Source organism: Belonocnema kinseyi, chromosome 8, assembly GCF_010883055.1.
Source record: "Belonocnema kinseyi isolate 2016_QV_RU_SX_M_011 chromosome 8, B_treatae_v1, whole genome shotgun sequence".
Classification (NCBI taxonomy): Eukaryota; Metazoa; Arthropoda; class Insecta; order Hymenoptera; family Cynipidae; genus Belonocnema; species Belonocnema kinseyi.
Window position 1 is genome coordinate 139,108,796 of NC_046664.1, and position 17,959 is coordinate 139,126,754.

The window sequence follows — 17,959 nt, forward strand, 5'->3', positions numbered from 1 at the left end:
TGCCGTTAGGGCATGTGATACTTATAAATTTATCGATTTTACCAGTATTAGGTTCCCCCGTATTTTTTTCTAGAATAATAAATATTTTGTCTTAAAAATTTGGAAAATGTTAGCGTACATGCTAACGGACGTCCCTGAACACTTTTTTTTAGGCTTAATTCAAACAATCTTATTTTGCTACATTTGATAAATTTGCGTGACGCTTGGAAATTATTGTGGATGTTATCAGTGTTAGATTTCCCTGACTTTCTTCCTAGATTAATAAATATTTTGTCTTCAAAATCTGAGGAATGATAGCAAACATGCTAACGGACGTCCCTGGACACTTTTTGTGGGTTCATTCCAAAAAATTTCGATTTTGCTATAAACGTGTGTGTATATTTGGAGGTTATGAAATTATTCTAGATTGCTTACCGACAGAATCGGTACGGCAGAGAACTGCATTATCGGAATGACAGAGAGCTGAAAAATGACCCTAACCTCAAAATGATGCACATGCATAACATTTTTATTTAATACAAATACATTTTTTTGGGTTATCCCTAAAAAAAAGAGTTCAGGGACGTCCGTTATGATATTTCATAGCATCTCCAAAATCAGTTTTTAAACATCTTCATTTTCACGGAAAAAAACCAAGGGAACTGTACTCGATTGACCACACGACGAAGTATCACATGCCCTCAAGCAATATTACAATTACAGTTGTAAACCTATAAGAAGCTTCTAAAATTACATTGATGTTCGACTGTAAAGTTTTCATTAAAAATAAATTTAAATTTGCTTTGCAATACAAAATACTTGTGAGTCACTCGATTGCTCGATGGATGATTTATAATGTGTTGCATTTACGTTGATTTTTATCGTAGCGTATCATATGCATTAACATATTAGAACTGTTTGGCTTTATATCGAGTGGACCTAAAAGAAACTACGTAACTTACGGCAGCAGATAGTAAATGCGTGTCTTGCACCCTCTATAATAAGTATATAGAAATTTATATATACGTAGTATAGAGTGAAAGGATATGACACAATAGGCTTTATAGCTTGAGCGTCAGGGGAGCTCCTAAAGGGCTTCCCGCCCATCCTAAAACTAACTAGTATAGATTGCGTCAGATACGTATTTTCTATCGTCCGCATTAAGTTGTCCCACCGCCACTTTTCATCTATTCTGATCAGATAGGTACAAAACAATTCAGATGTGACTCGACAGCCATTAATAGTAGTTATGCCTGAAAACGATAAGTTTTCAGTTGACATCGCAGTACTGTGAACATTTTGACCAGGGCCGCCCTCAATAGTGGGAAGTAGAGCTCTTAATAGGAAGGTACTATGGTCCGCCATGTTTATTCCATCAACTGAGCAAATGGGTTCTCGAGTACACTTAAAGCAACAACAAAAAGGTAAATACTGATAATTATTTTTGATAATCCTTTGTTTTCTTACGAAATGTATATTGTGCTCCACTGCGAGAAACACGAGCTTTACACCACACGTATGATGCAACTGCATCGTCGAAGGAAAACAATTTCGCGACATCGTCTACACGTTTTAACTTCTACTCTTTGGCATTTAATCTTCCATTGTTTCTAACATGGAGAATTATATTTTGACAGAGCTCCCCCCCCCCTGAACGTATCACGTATTTTGTAGATGACCCCTGTTGAATTTTAATACATAATCGTATTAATTTATGAGTTCTTATACTCCCCTTGGCACTTACTTTTTGCCAATTTAGCTTTAGTTTGTAACCTCTTCTTTCATAACTGCGATAAAAATAATGCTAAATTATTTATTCAAGTCTTATACACAAATAGAAACGTCGTCGCAAGATTTGATATCGATTTTTAAACCACCTCAATTTTCTCGTTTAAAGATGTCGACGTGTTTTGCTTTCCTTTTGTCCCTAGCATTTTGTTGGAAATCTAGAAAAAACTTAATTTTCGAATCAACATTCCAACAGCACAAAGGATTATCAAAAATAACCATCGGTAATTACTAGGGTGACTCTTATTTTTCAATTTTCGAATTTCTCTGATTTCACGCCCCCCCCCCCTCAGTTTGATTCGAATGCCCAAAAAAACATCAAATTTGATCAAAATCGGTTAATGTTTAAAGGTGGCGCAAAAACCATGAAATTTCCCATTGAGTTAAGATGGGAGAAAGTCAGCTTTTATATTTTGTATGTATGTATATATAATTAAAAATTTGTCATAAGGACAAGCGCAGGATTTCGCCGGGAGCGGGTGCTAATCTGAAAAACTGCACCCGCTCCCAGCGAAATCACGGTAAAATTTCAGCCACAACCACATCTCACGACCGTGAGATAGGTGGTGACAGTCTGTAACGGAATCAATACGACGATCCGGCAAAAGTTTCGTGCACCCTGATAATACGGAGTGACCCATTCTGCATTTTCCCCTGAAGTGTTTTAGCATAATATGGACACGCAGGGATGCTTTTCAGGCTATTAACGAGTGAAAGCTTGGCACCTCCAAGAGCGCCGACGATGAGGACAATTAGTTTAACAAAATATTCCGGGTACAATCGTTGCAACTCCCTTATAACGTCTCTATACCTCTCTGATTCAAACTCCTGTTAAAGAAAAAAACAAGAATCCAACGACCAAATTTGGACCACAGCGAATAAGCAAAAACTAAAAATTCTATCGTAATCTGAAAAAAAAAATTTCGGACAAAAATAAAAAAGAGGAAAGAAAAATGGGAAGGCAGCCAACCACATCTCCTGCCTTCTCTTCTTTTTTTCGTCTTTTTTTATTTTTATTATCATCAAATTACAATAAAATAACATTCAGAATAAAAATAAAATTGCATTACCAACGTTTCGGTACTTGTACAGTACATCTTTGCAAAAATTTACCACTGAATTCATTTTAAGTGGTATACGGAAAATAGTGATTTGATGATAATAAATATAAAAAAACAAAAGAAAGAAAAAGAGAAGGAAGGGGATGTGGTTGGCTGTCTTCTCATTTTTCTTTCCTCTTTTTTATTTTTGTCCCAATTTTTTTTCAGATTACAATAGAATTTTTTGTTTTTGTTTATTCGTTGTGGTCCGCATTGTGCTTTTGGATGTAGGTCGTTCCTGTATGAGTTGGACAACTAGATAGTATGTGAGCTAAATGCTCGGGATGTGCTTGACACGCCCTGGAGCTATCATCGGGAATGTCTTGGCTCGAAATGTGGCGACGGTATGTTAAGGTGGAAATGACACCGTCTTGGCATGCTAAAATGGAACCCTCGGTACCAGCCTTCAATCCGGGTGAGTTAGGAAAAGCAAAAGTTAGCTCACACGACGTTGACTGATCCCCCACATTTCTGTGGAAGATACCGTGCATCCGCTTATCGAGAAGCTGCTCGCGAAAGTTTTTCTCTTGTGCTTTCTTAATCCGGGGCTTTCAGGAGTGAGTACTCGAGATAGATAAGATCTGATGCATTTTACTCACTCCTAATACTGAAGTTAAGTCTGAGTGTTTCAGCAGCCTCCTCCGCTGCGTTGTACAGGAATGCTCCTTTGCCCACTTCTTCGTGCTTCCTGACCATTTTAAGAAGAGGGTCTCTTCTATTTGCGACTCTGTGTGATGTACCCAGAATAATCCTGTTGTGAAGACATTCAAGACTTAATATTCCGCGACCACCTTGACGGCGTGAGATGTAGAGTCGCGGAACAGAAGACTTAAGATGCATGCTTTTGTTCATGTGCATAACCTTTCTTTCCCCGATATCAAGGGATCTGAGCTCGTTCTTCGTCCATGGAACCGCTCCGAATGAATAGAGTACTACCGTGACGGCAAGCATCTTCATTGCAGATACTCTGTTCCTCGCCGATAGTTTTCCTCGCTTCAAATAATCTTTGGCGCATTTGTCTAACCCAAATTCCATTCCAGGTTTGCCGCAAAAGTACCCGTCGGCATGGCGAGGTGCTAGAGTTAGTTGCAATAATATGAGGCAAAAGAGGAGTGGGCTCATGGTGTCGCCCTGAAAGACACCTCTCTGAAAGGTGACCTTGTTAGTTGTCACACGATTTTTTCAGATGAGATAATAAATCTGGTTTTCCAAAGCGGCATCAATCTCTCTATGCACCTCATGTTTTACGGATGAACCTTTAAGCTTTTCAAAAGACAAATGATAAGTCTATGGGAGGTCGAATCGAAAGCTTTCCGATAATCAATCCAGGCCATAGATAGGTCACGCTGGCAGAAAGCTGCATCTTTGTAGACACATCTATCGATGAGTAGGTTCTCCCGACATTCCGCTACGCCTTTCTTTGAGCCTCGTTGTTCATACATTTCGTGCCACGCAGGTTCAATTGCCCGAACAATCCTATCATTTAGTATAGCTGTGAATATATTATACAGTGTGTTCAGACGAGTGATTGGCCTGTAATTTTTCGGGTCAGGTAAGTTGCCTATTTTTGGCAGGAGTATTGTACGCCCTTCCACCAACCACTCCGCAATTGGCTCTTCCGACTTTAAATATGACGTGAAAATACGGGCCAAGTGCTGATGGGTTGAAGGGAACTTCTTCCAACAGACGGTTTTGATACAATCTGGTCCCGGAGCGGAATAGTTCTTCATCCCTCTTAATACTGTTTTCACCTCCTCGGTAGTGATGGGTTGGTATTCTTCATCAGGTGTTATGAGGGCATCACACAGCTCCTTGAAGCTATTTATATTTTCTGAGTCTTCGGCCAGGCTGTGCTGCACTTCGTGGACTTCTCTCTAAAATATTTCGAACTCCTCTGGTTTGGGCGGGTAGTCTACAGTAACTGGAGAGTCTTGGAAGAGTCGAGATGGGTGAGAGAGAAACTGTTGATTTTGTCTGACCCACCTCTCCCTCCGCTCTAGACTTCACTTAGCGTGAGATGGTATCCGTATTCTCTCAACAATATGGTGGCTGATGGTCCGCAGGTTTGACTTGATAAGTGTGTGATAACGGGTCCGGAGTTCGCCGCGCGAACTTTCGAATCTAGGCTGTAAAATTCCTGCCAGATGTGATGTAATCAATCACATACTGAATGCGGGACGCGCACTGTCTTGCCCAGCCTATCTTTATGGCGAGTTGATGCATTCGTCTTTTGGTCTTATTATCAACCGTTCGTTTTGTTTTACGACTCGCATCGGAAAAGCTCTTGCTGCATTATAGACACAATAATTGATTGCCTAGAGGTCGGATTCTTCGGAAAAATGTCCACGAAGCTCGTCATCCATTTCAGACAGATCTTTAGGCTTAAGAGAAACCTTGTTGTTGACGTTTCTCCGGGTCATAAAGCATCGCTCTTCCTTTATCGGATGCCTGCCCGCGGTTGGTCTTAGTGTCGCCTCTCTTTCTCTGTTGCCGGCTTGTTCTAGCTGTGGTAGAGTAGGCGTTCCGCTTCATAGCACACTCGCATCATAGCACTCCAGCAAGTCGTGATTCAGTCGCTCCGTCCACCTACAGGTCCCGAGATTTTGCCGATCCTTCTCATTGAATCTATATTCATTGACTCCCCCAGCTCTAGAGTGGTCGGCATTGTTGGCTGACCTATTGCCTGGAGCCCTGCGTGTTCTGTTTTTTTGAACCGCGCTCACTACAACTATGTTTGGTGTTGTCATTGTTGATCCCACGAGAAGCTAGGGAAAGGGATTCGTCCATCCTTGTAGAACACCTAGTAATTACCTTTTCGTTGTTGCTTTAATTGCACTCGAATTTGTCAAATGCTTATGAGAATTGTCTGCTTAAAAAACATTTCACCCTTTGTCCGTTTTGTACACATAAATACGATTACGTATTAAATTTCAACAGCGAATTGCTGTTTTGCCCTATGAGACGTTAAGCTATTTGCCCAGGCGATGGAATAAACATGGCGGACCATATTGCTCTCCTTTATAGAGCCTTAGTGAGGTCACGTGAGGGGACCCCACTCTTCCGTCTATTGACTATTATCAAATCTGTGTAGATCACACGTGTGTGTGTCTGTTTGTGTACACGTCAGCTGTTAGCGTGCTGATAGTTTTTAGTGACGATTTAAATCGTAAAAATTATTAGTTTATTTTACCGTGTCAACATTCCAATTTTGAAAATATCACAGAAACAATCGTGGGAATGATTAAAATGAATAGCGGGAAAGGAACGTCTAAAGACATCACCAGTAAATCTTCCACAGTAAGTATCGAATCCAACCTATAAATGAAAATAAAATAAAACAAAGGTTTATTAAAGAAAGAAAAAAATATCATTATTTATTTATGAAATCATTGTATGATATACAGTGAATTGTACATTTGATGAAATCATCAAATGTAGAAATGAGTAGTGCGGGAGAATGGGTTATATCGTCGTTCCGACTATCGGGGGAAAAACGTACTTAATAGCAGGAGTTTGCAGTACTGAATTTCAGTGTACTGCCACTCGAGTATACATGGCGAGTTTTTGTTCGCAGTGCCAGGTCTTTTTTCTTGATTTGGCATTATGTGAGCACGACAGAGAAAGAAGCAACATATAGAGAAACATTGGGAAACGTAAATAAAGAGTGCAAACACAGCATTTCCTTGCCTGGTGGTGATACAGAAGAAGGTGGAAGGAGAGACCCTGTAGACCGGAACGCATACGTCAGCAGTTTTGTACTTAGAGGTGCATACTCGCGCCTGTGATTAGCGATGGAGTAACATCCCATACCAAACTGCAATCGTAGCAGTGTGGAGAGTGGCCGACGGTTTATGACCTAGAGATGCCGCGCAGTCAAGAAAGGTAGATCGCCCGGCAGTGTGACTATTGTGATAGCACAGTTCGGGTTCAAATCATACTGAATGCGAACACTTTCCTCGTTTTCTCTCTCCTTTTCTTGAAGGTTTCGGGTGAGTAATCCGTATCGTTCTATATTAGTAAATTGGCGGTTCGACGTGCCCTATGACTTGGCAGGGTTAAAGCCGCTTCTTTCTTTATTTAAATAAAGGTACTTTAATGGGTGAATGGGTTTTCTTTAAATCTTTTATCCTTCCATTAAAAAAGAAAAGAATGATAAGTGAACAATGAAATAATTGACTGCAATGAAAGGAAAAAGGGAAGACTGCATGTCCAATACTTCACTCAAACGAAAAGCATAAATTTTGCTACTTGGTACAACAAGGCGTTAGGATTTGTCGTTACTGTTTTTTTTGTGGGCATTCTGGCATTTTTATGTAAAAAAGAAAAAAATATTGGGAATTTATTACTTGTATATTTCCTTTTTATTTTGGTTGTAATCACTTTGGTTTTTTTTGTGATTCGACAAACATAAGGTAGTATAGGAGGTCGGTAGCAACAGGATAATCAATACACGATTTAGTATTCTTTATTTGATTTCCCATTTCGGTGACAGTTAAGCGTAAGCGCAAGTGCAGTGCGGGGTGACAGGTTCGCGAGAGAATCGAACGCGCTATTTCTCTCAGAATCGCTCGTTCTGATCCCCCAAACGGACTCAAAACTCAAATCCATAATTTTCAGAAATTAAACAGGAAATAACGCCACCCTGTAAAACCACTCTGTAAGTAGAGTCATCAAAAAGTCTTGCCGAAATTCTGCAATCTCTGGAAAATCGGGTCGGTTTGAAGTTTACTTTCGAACCTTGAGAGGGTCGGAAAGCCAATATATTGGCTCACACCCTGATTGAGACTTTATCTATGATCAATCAATTATATAAGATACCTTTTGGGCCAATTTTATGAGGTCGATTTCCGTCTTGAATTTCCGGCCCTCTAAAGGTGAAGCTTTCCTGAAGAACTTTACACGGTAAATCGGGTAAAGATCGGCGCCTGAAATGGCCCTTGGATTAATTCAATTTAGTTCTGGTTTGTTTCTTTAGATTGTTTGGCCTCTAATGGCGGAGCATTTAAAAACTTGTAAGTTTTTAAAGTCTAAAAGGAACTTTGGGACTGGACAGAATAGTGATGCAGAGGCATCATCAAGTTTCGTCACATTTCGGAAAACAATAAAAAAGTGGTTCATCAAGTAAACAAAAATTCTAAACTCTTTTAACCTTGAAAACAAACTTTACAGAAGTGAATTAAATAAAAAACTTGCGTCTAAAAACGGCCCTCGGATTAACTTGATTTTACCTTTGCTTATTTATTTTTCCGAATAGCTTGACCTCTATTAGACAGAGCAATTGAAGAACTAAACACATCAGTTGGATTTTAAGGCAAATTTTACTTTAAATTTACACCTATGTCGGATTTTTGACCCCAGTTGCGTACCACGTAGAAATAAACGCCGAGCAGGATGAAACGGCTAAAATGAGGTCCATTCAACAGTACCCTCTACAAAATGATACAAACGTGTGGGTACCAATAGGGTTTTTGCGACATTTTCAGAGCTCTTCAAAGCTGCGTTCCACAAAGCCGAAGCAACAATACTTCTCTTGAACGGTAGGAGAAAATAGTAAGCGTTTTTTATCAGCTCTTGGTACCGCCTAGATTAGCGGATATTAGTTTTGTGGCATACTAATGCGTCCCTTCGTTTCGGATTTGCCCTTTGGGCTCGAAAATAAGCCCCCTATCCGTATCAGCCTATTTTCTCCCGCATTCCATAACGGGAGCGTACATTTATCTTTTTGCATTCGCTAGGCAAATGCCTATCGAAAACTCGGTGGTGGGCTAAAGATTTCTGAATATAGACTATGTGCGAATTCCAGCGATCCATAGTACTCTGACCTTCGAGGTCAGCTCCTCTCTTACCCCCTTGGGATATCCCAGGATGAACGGAATACTGTGCCGAGTTTCTTTAGATTCTCTGGGGTTATATGGAGTTATTAAACTACCGCGGGTGTAATCACATACAGGCTACCGCTAAGATATGAGTACCGAAATAATTGGACAGGGGACAATCTCAGCCTAGAGAGGGAGTTAAATCCAGGCCTACAACAAACCCACGTGCACGCCGAGAATCTGACGGATAGGCAAAACTCTCGAGACGGAAATGTACAGGTCACGCATCGACATTGGCATCCAGCCCAGCACGACTACTCCTCGGCCGAACCTCATAGGTAATGCCGACAATGCCGTGATGTTTATCGCGCGATCAATCGCTGACAACCTTTCAATTCAACAAGCAGCCAGTAAAACCCGTGAATGCACATGTAACAAGCAGTTCTAACACATCACGGAACTCATCGATTTATTAAAAGAACGATACCCTCCGGATAAGTCTTTCGAATAGTATCTGGTCGAAATATACCGATTGCGTATGTATAGAAATAAAAGCCTAAATGACCTATATGATCGTTTACGCTCATATATTAGCGGTGCGCGAGCTTCACTACAGGCAAAACATAGCAATACAATTTCAACTTCCACCATAGTTCCGGTGACTGCCACGGCACTCCGGTTCTTGCATAAGAAAGTTTGCCAGACGACCTATCCAGTGCGGCAGATGTGCGAGATCCGAAGACACCAGAGCAGGCTTTTAAACAAACAAAATACGCAGAGGAGCGCAGGGGGTACTGGAGACTCCCAGTATTACCGCTTATACTGCCGCGCATCAGGCGAGAACGTACAGCTGTCAGGATACAAAACAGCAGTTCTACGAGGACCCTCGAACCGAAAGACAACCCGCGGAGAACATATGACTATATGATGCTCGCGCATCCAGGACCACCTTCTAAGGGAGTGCGGAGAGCCAGTACAAACGGATCGAACTCTCTCACCGAGCCCAGTCTATCGGAACAGTGGGACATCAGCCTCAGGTATTTTGCGCAGCCCCTCTCCATTTAGCATATACCACTCCAATGAAACTTTGATAGCGCAGAGCAGGGGGTTCAGCGGGCAGATCAGATATCGTTCCGCGCAAGTTCAAGCACATCCCCGGCCAACGCCTTCAGCTTCTCCAGTGCTAAATTATTCGAGCGAGGCCAACCAACAACACGTTTCCTACCTGGGTGCGCAGACACAGGATCTCAGGTACGCCCAGGACGAGACGCAGAAGGCGTTGGCTGAAACACACCTTGTGCTGCATCTCCAAAATACGGCCCACTTAGTAGTGATTTAAACTTCAAACGGAATCGTTGCAAAGATGCGCCAGCAAGTCTTGCGGACCTAGAGGGTCAATCTGGGGTGACATTTATTGACCCTTCAAAATGTAAGAAATGAGGGGTTGATCAACGAATAACCAGTATTGAACGCGAGTTTAGACTTTAGGCTCCACAGCGCTAAAAATATTCGGTTAAAAGGGTCTCTTTTCACGTGGTGTTGTATACACTCCTGTTTTCAGTTAAAAGAATTTTGGTCAACCGTGTTAGAGACTGGAACGTTCGAATATTTGTTTCTACTACAATGCCTTAATTAAGCAGTCACGGCCAGTAGACCCAATTCCATTCATTCATCCCGTGTAAAGAAAGCTAACTTGGAACTGTTTCCAGAAGTTAAACCCACTCCACAATGCATAACTATTCCGATAACCGCATCACAAATCAAAGAAGGTTATTTGCCGCTCATAAAGACTAAATCAGAGGTGTTTGTAGGCGAGGCCGCCACGTTAGTAACTTCTTTACAAGAATTAATCCACTTTGAGTGCGTAGCCTCCTCAAGCAGGAAATGTTTTTTTGCAGGGGAGGATGAAGTTGTTTCAAAGGAACAAAGAGTGGAAGTCATAAGGAAGACTAGAAATACCTCTCAAATCAATTCAGAAAAATTGGAATATAGTAAAAGTCCGATAACTCGCCGTCCGATAAGTGTACACTCCCCTTAAAACGCCATCACACGTACAGCACGCACAGTAATTGTGGTTCTCCCACTACGTTCGCTATTTTGCTAATGATTTACGCCCATGATTTACGCACGCGCACACCTAATATCGTGCTACTAGAGGGGGCATCCGATAATTCCGCAATTCCTAGAATTTTCCGCCCCTACAGCCCCGAAGTTGGAAAGTTGTCGGACTTGTACTGCACGTCGATAAGTGGATTCGCAACGGCTATGACATATTTTTATTGCCAGGCGACAAGTTAACTATCTCATCGTTAGTAGAATATTACATATCTACGCTGGATGAAGAGCTCATTAAAAATAAGCAATACCGACAGCAGTAGAAACAAGAGTGCGTGCCGGAAGAACTGATGAACAATCTTTATAACGATGATCAGATTTTAAATTCAACTTCTCCGTACAATTTACCTCTCCTGGTAATACCGAAGAACATGGGAAAAATTATCAGTAAAAAATTCACGAGCTTGTAGCTGGGTCTCGGATACGGGATAAAAAAATGAAACATTAAATCCTTATTTCTATGAAAAATGTATGGATAAATTTGGAAAATTTTTAATAAATTTTGAATTTCCTACGAATAGTTCCTGAAAATTTCTACATAAATATAAAAAGGGCGAAAATTGTATTTGCATGATTTAATTTATTTTTATTAATAAATTCGCACAACTCTGAGGATTCGAATCCACGAGAACTACATCGATATCCGATGAATTTTTCTCATATCCGAGACCTAGCTACTAGTTCGCGACTTTTTACGTGTAAATTTTTTCCGTCAAACAGAACGAGCAAGGTAACAAGCGGTGGCATTTGGTTATTGATTTCCGGGCTCTCGACGAGAATACCATGGGTAGGGACTAAGTGCAACAACGTTCCAGAGACTTATGGACAGGATGCTTATGGGAATGCAGGGAACCGAAATTTATGTTTATCTAGATGACATTGTGAAGACTTACGGGACAAAAAAAGCCCGGGTGCGACAGATAATGGTAATGCCACATGCGAAATTCAAGGTATATATGGCCATTCTGAAACATAGACATTGTAACGACCTCCAAAACGCTCAATCAGAAAGAGTGTTGCAGAATTTAGTATCAGTTTTAGAAGCGGATAGGGATCAGCACACGAGAGTCTATGCTCATGACGGATACGCCCCTTGATACATTCGATAAGGTCTCCTAAGACACAGTTGGCAAGTAGCCCATCACAGCAGACGAAAATTGCCACCTGCTTACGATACAGGACCAATTGAACAAGTGCTGCATCAATGTAGCAATACCCGTCATAAGCGCTACGACTATCGCGCATGCGTATGCAACGCATCTTTTTGCAGTATACGGTGCGCCAAAATGGATACTGGCCGAACGGAAGACGTCGTTCAATATCACCTTGAGGCGCAAATTAGCAAAGATATTCGGCCCTTTAGCAAGAACCTCAAACTCTTTCCCGCGGAAGAGACATGAGACTTACGCTTCTTACCTGTGGGAACTAGTAACGAGATTAACGAGTTGCGAAAAATAGCCGAGTAAAATATTATAGCGGCTAAACATAGCTCGAAATTGCACTAGCACCGAATAGCAAAGCCAATTAAAATGACCAAACGTGAATATGTGGACGTGCAAGAGGAAATACGTTAAGAAAAGTTCGCTGCCTACTTTCATAGGCCCTATAAGGTCATAGATAAAACGCAAAAGAAAAATCTAGTTTTAGGGCACCAACAAGGAGTGAGGTGCGCAAAACACGTGCATACAACGAAACCTGCCTATATGTGACCCAAGGAAACCTTGTATGTTTCGGAGGATGGATTCTTGGTTGATGACGAAGGCTATGTGCATGACGTCGCCGAAGGACCTTATCTCGGCAAAGGCAAAGAATCCTGTAGAGCAAGGCTGATTGAAAGCAAACAAATAACGCAGCAGGACTCGAAGCTGCAGCGGTTGCTATTGGTCTGATGAAGAAATCGATTATCATAAAGATAAAAATATAACGGATTATCAGTTTCTCATTAATGCGTGCACGCATTGGCTGCCGAGATGGGAAAATAACGGCTTGGTAGCAACAAGGAACCAGCCAGCTGTAAACAGACTCGGGTTTGAAAGGTTAAGGGAACTCTTGCGGTTCTTGAACGTACAATGACAATATACGCCTGCACACAAGGACTCTATAGGTAACGAAGAAGCGGGTAGATCGCGCGTGAGGTGCCATTCTGTTGATGCAGCGGGATCGTGGGCACAATGGGGAGAGGAGCAAAGTAAACCTCCACTCTTAGAACAATTCAAAAGTATTTTTCCATCGGTTACCTGAGGATGGCGGGGCGGTCTGTAGTATTGGCTTTAAGCAGGCTGTGCATAGTTACGAGTTCTACCCATCATCGAGAGTATGTGGAACATTACGTCAACGGCGAGTTCGCTAAAAGCATGAGGCTTTACTACAAACTAATGATTCCACTACACATAGTCATATGAGTTTGGAGAACACCCTACTGACTCGAGATAGAGGGTCTGTAAAACTTTCTTCGGATGTGCCAGCACCGCTTAGAACGGTTCGGCGCTCACTGCAGGTTCATCTTGGGCACTGGCTGCGTGCAGTCATTACCGTACTCCAGATTAAGGCGAATGATGGCCACTACCGAAATTGTACGCAAAGAGTTGGTTGGCGCTACTAAGGAGCTCAAGGAACACAGCCAGGCCCATGCACTACTCAAATTGCCATCCAGTATATACAGGAGAAAAATAACGATCCCTTGTTTCTGTTTCATCGGAAAGTTGGCTGGGCCCGCGTTAGGAGTCCTGATGATTAAAGACGGCTAGTGCTGAGACGGGTGATGAGAAAACTCAACGAAGCCTAGAGAAATATATCGCATTTGGTGGGACAAAAGACACATGTCGTCTAATCGGAGCTGCAGGAATGTCACAACCGAGCGGAAGCACAAGAGGAGGAAATTAAAAGCATAAAGAGCGAGTTAATCAATTTCGCGGCAGGAATAGATAGGTTGAGCGAAGGAATCCGCAAAATTAGTTACACCACTACTTCAGAGCACTCAGCCTCCAATTTGGAAAAAAGATTGAGCGGTTATCAGCAGACATTGCGACAACTGATGGACGTAATATATGCCGCTAGATAAAGATAAATTCATTCCGCCCTGGCAATCAAAAAGAAACTGCAGGTAATAGTTGTACAAGCTACATTAACTGCCTATGCTGCAATGGTTACGGAGCAACACCACGAGCCGAGCCTACGTATCACCTCGTTCACGTTATGTGGCAATGAACAAGGAGCAGCGGAAATATATTCACCTAGAAGAAAACGATATTCGAACATCACATGGTACACGACCGTCACATATGCCACTCAATACAGGCCATCTATGATGGTTTTTTTGGTCCAGAGTTGCGTGATGGGACTACTACGACTTCCCTGTATAGAAGTTTTGACGAATTGCGACATTAGGATCACTTATGACCAGCGTCCGTACTGGGCCTCAATAGACATACTCAGGTTCTGGCTGTATTCACTGACAGTCCCTGAAACAGCACATCTCACTTAAAATCGCACTAAATGAAAACCCACAAGAGCCTTTTTTGGTTGCTGTACCTAGCGCGGGCCCGATATTACCGTTATGATGTGTTTGCCACAGACAAATACTTCCGCTCGTTCTGCCGAGAACCAAAAAACAATTAACGCAAAGGAAAACAGAGGCCTTACATTATTGAATTGACTCATTAAAATCATATTGAACGCTAACAGTTTCCTTGTTCTCTCTCCCTCCCTCCAAGGATTAAAATAAGTAATCCATATCGTTGTCTATTTGTCATTTGGTTGTTCCTCGTGTCCTGTTACTTGGCAGGCTTAAAAGCTGCTTCTTCCTTCATTTGAATAAAGATATTTTAAAGGGTCACTTGTTTTTTTAAATCATTTATCATTCCATTTATTTAAAAATAAGAATGACAGGTCAACAATGAAACAAAAGACTTCCCTGAAAGGAAATAGGGAAGAGGGCATGCCCATTACCCCGCTCAATCGAGGAACATAAATTTCGCTACTTGTGCAGACTGCTTACGTGTGCAGAATGCGACAAAATATGCCACGAAATTCCAGCCACGTATATAGCGGCCGTATTCTCACTAAATATACGTAAACTACTTTCGGAAATGTTTTGCACAACATAATACTTCCGCCAGAAAAATGATCACATATAGTTTGATTTTAGTATGTTTACTGACCGTATGTATCATAATGATAATATTGAGTCCAATAGTGTGAACACACGTCATGTGCTCGGTTACACGTGACATTTACACCACAGGAAAGAAGAAACCTATCACACGTTCCTCGACTACGTTTCTAACTATACCTACCTAATAGTAAGCGTGACAGTGAGTTAACAATTATCTAAATTTTATTGCACATACATTACGCTTTAGTTACTGTAAGGACGAACGAAAGCTGTTAAGATTTACGGCAAGAGACTTCTTCTGTACCACGGATGGCCAACGTCAGCTCCTTTCTTATTGTCCCTCTCTCTAAGCGTTTATCAGTACCTTCTTTGTTCTTCAAACCACTGGCTTGCTCTCTACCGAAGGCATTAAGAGATGGAATTGGATTTGATCTATACACCCAGAATTTGAATTCAGACCAACCTGCTGATTCATGATGGTTCATTGAAGTAAAATTATATTTAATGCTTCTCAAACGTGTATTCGCTACCTTGACGCGGCATTTCATAAATTTCTCAAGTATCTGTTTGTTAATATCTTTATCCTTCGTGGAGAAATCTATCTATCAAGGTAGGTATGTTTTCAATTAATAGAAACGAAACAGTCTGACAAATTGTAAATTCAGCAATTAAGATCAACTTTGAATACTCGCACACTATCTATTGAAAGTTAAAATGTGTGAATACAATCAATTAATGTAATTAATATGACAAAATTATGAACTTATACTATACGACCACGACATGTTTCCAGTATAAAAAAATAACTGAGCGAACTAACTTTTTTTAATTCGTTTAGCTTTCTTCCAGATTTGTTTAAATGAATTAAAACACAACAAATAAATTGACTGACACTGTAATTATTTTTATTGTTAAATTCACGTCTTATTTCAGACCTCACATAAAGTTATTTTTCATATATAAGGTGAATTTTACAAAAAATGGCACGTGAAAAATGAAATAATATACTTAACTGACCCCTTCAACATAACAATAAAAATAGTGAAGTATTCGATGATGTTCACTTTTTGTGTTCATTCAATTTTTTATGGCAAACTGTTAAATAAATGTTTTGATGACGTTCGCAGTAAATTATTATTACAATAGTTGGTTTTTCTTAAAATTTTTGTTTCAAATAAGCCATTCATCAACATATTTTCTCTATCTTTCATGCATATGTGACGTGCGCCAAAGAAAGGGGGCTACTTAAAAAAAATCGAAATCGAGGTTTTTACATCTTTCGATAGTTTTTGAGTTGCTCTTTTTAATAAGACCATCGAAAAAAATTCCGAGCGTTCTTATTGCTAATAATTGAGTTATTAGGTACTCAAGAAATCTGACTTTCGCTTGAGAGCTCGAGATTCCATGAAACACCTCCCTCCACTCACTACTACATCTCTGTGTCTTATCTACAACCCATCCGTGAGTTGCGGTAACGGCACCACTATATGCGTGATAATGTATTGGAGGATGAAGAGAGAAGATTTCGTGCAAAAGTTGTATTATACTGTTTTACAGCAAATTATTTTCCATCCACTGCAGCTTTTAAAAATTTGTATGAATGATTTTCAAGCTAGTGATCCAAGCAAAAAATGATGACTCAAAAATAACATAAGAGGAATTGCGCCATCCTTTACATACTTTGCCTCAAGGAAATTTATTTTTTACAAATTATATGAATGATTTATTTATAGTGTTTAGTTTTAGTCGAATTTTTCCGAATCCTTTCTTGTTAAACGGACTCTGAAATGGTCGCCGATTTTTAACGAAGACCAAATCCATTTCAAGTCAGGCGGGTCCTTGAAGTCGGAGAATCTGTGAAAGATAAAAAAATGTTGTTCTTATGACAAAATTAGCCAATGCTTATTTTTCCATCGAAAAATGAGAAAAAGCGTTAAAAATTAACAAAATGGCGGCCGTTTTTTTGAAAATATTATTAGTAGACTATTTCAAAAAACCTACACTTATATTTGTTTCAGATTTTTTGTTAAATTTGTAATTTCATATGGAAGAAGGTGCTGACTGATACGACAGTGTAAGACTGACAGGAAGTTTTTCTGTCACTTTTTTCATCGTTTTCCAGGAATCGTGAAAAGGGTTACGGTCACCGTAAATTACGCCTCGCCATCGTTCACACCGGAGTCTTTCCTTTTTAATTTATAAAATAAATCAATTTTTCTCCTAATTAAACCTCAAATTAAAGTTTTAAAAACGAGGAAAAGTTTGAAAGTTTTAAATTATAATTCATAAAGAATTAAGAAAACTGCCGGCCGCAAAAATCCCTTTCTTTATTTTCTTCGTTCTCCTTTATTTTGTACAAACTTTAAATAAAGATTAAAAATTATTTAGCTAAGTTTCTGAAAATCGATTTTTGTTGTTTTATTAAAAAGTTTCAATACTTATAAATGAAGAGTGTAAACTTTATTTCGAGTTGTAGAATTTGAAAATTAAATATTAAAAATTTTCTTACTAGGCAGTCTGATAAGTACCTGAAAATTCTAGGAGATGGCATTAGTATTCACTAATGTGAACCATTTTCGTCGATCTTTATCCTTCAAATGACGCCTGTCAAAACTTCAGCCATTTATGTTTACGCATTTACAAGTTACAGCACTGAGAAGTGACTAACATCCGAGTTTTTTTTTAATATGGAAAAATCTGAGTTTCGAGTTTTGATCAAACACTACTATCTTCGCAAGAAAACGATTTTCCGAGACCAAGGCCAAGCTGCATAAGTATTACCCGGACACTGCACCGTCGATTGGAACGATTCATAAGTGGTTTACCGAGTTTCGTTGTGACTGTACGAGCACAGTTGATGCTGAACGATCTGGGCGCCCAAAAGAGGTTACTACACCAGAAAATGTCAAAAAAATCCATGATATGATGTTGAATGATCCCAAAGGGAAATTGAGAGAGGTAGCTAATGCTGTAGGCATATCATTGGAACGTGTGAGCAATATCGTGCATTCAGTTTTGGGCATGAAGAAGCTCTGCGCGCGATGGGT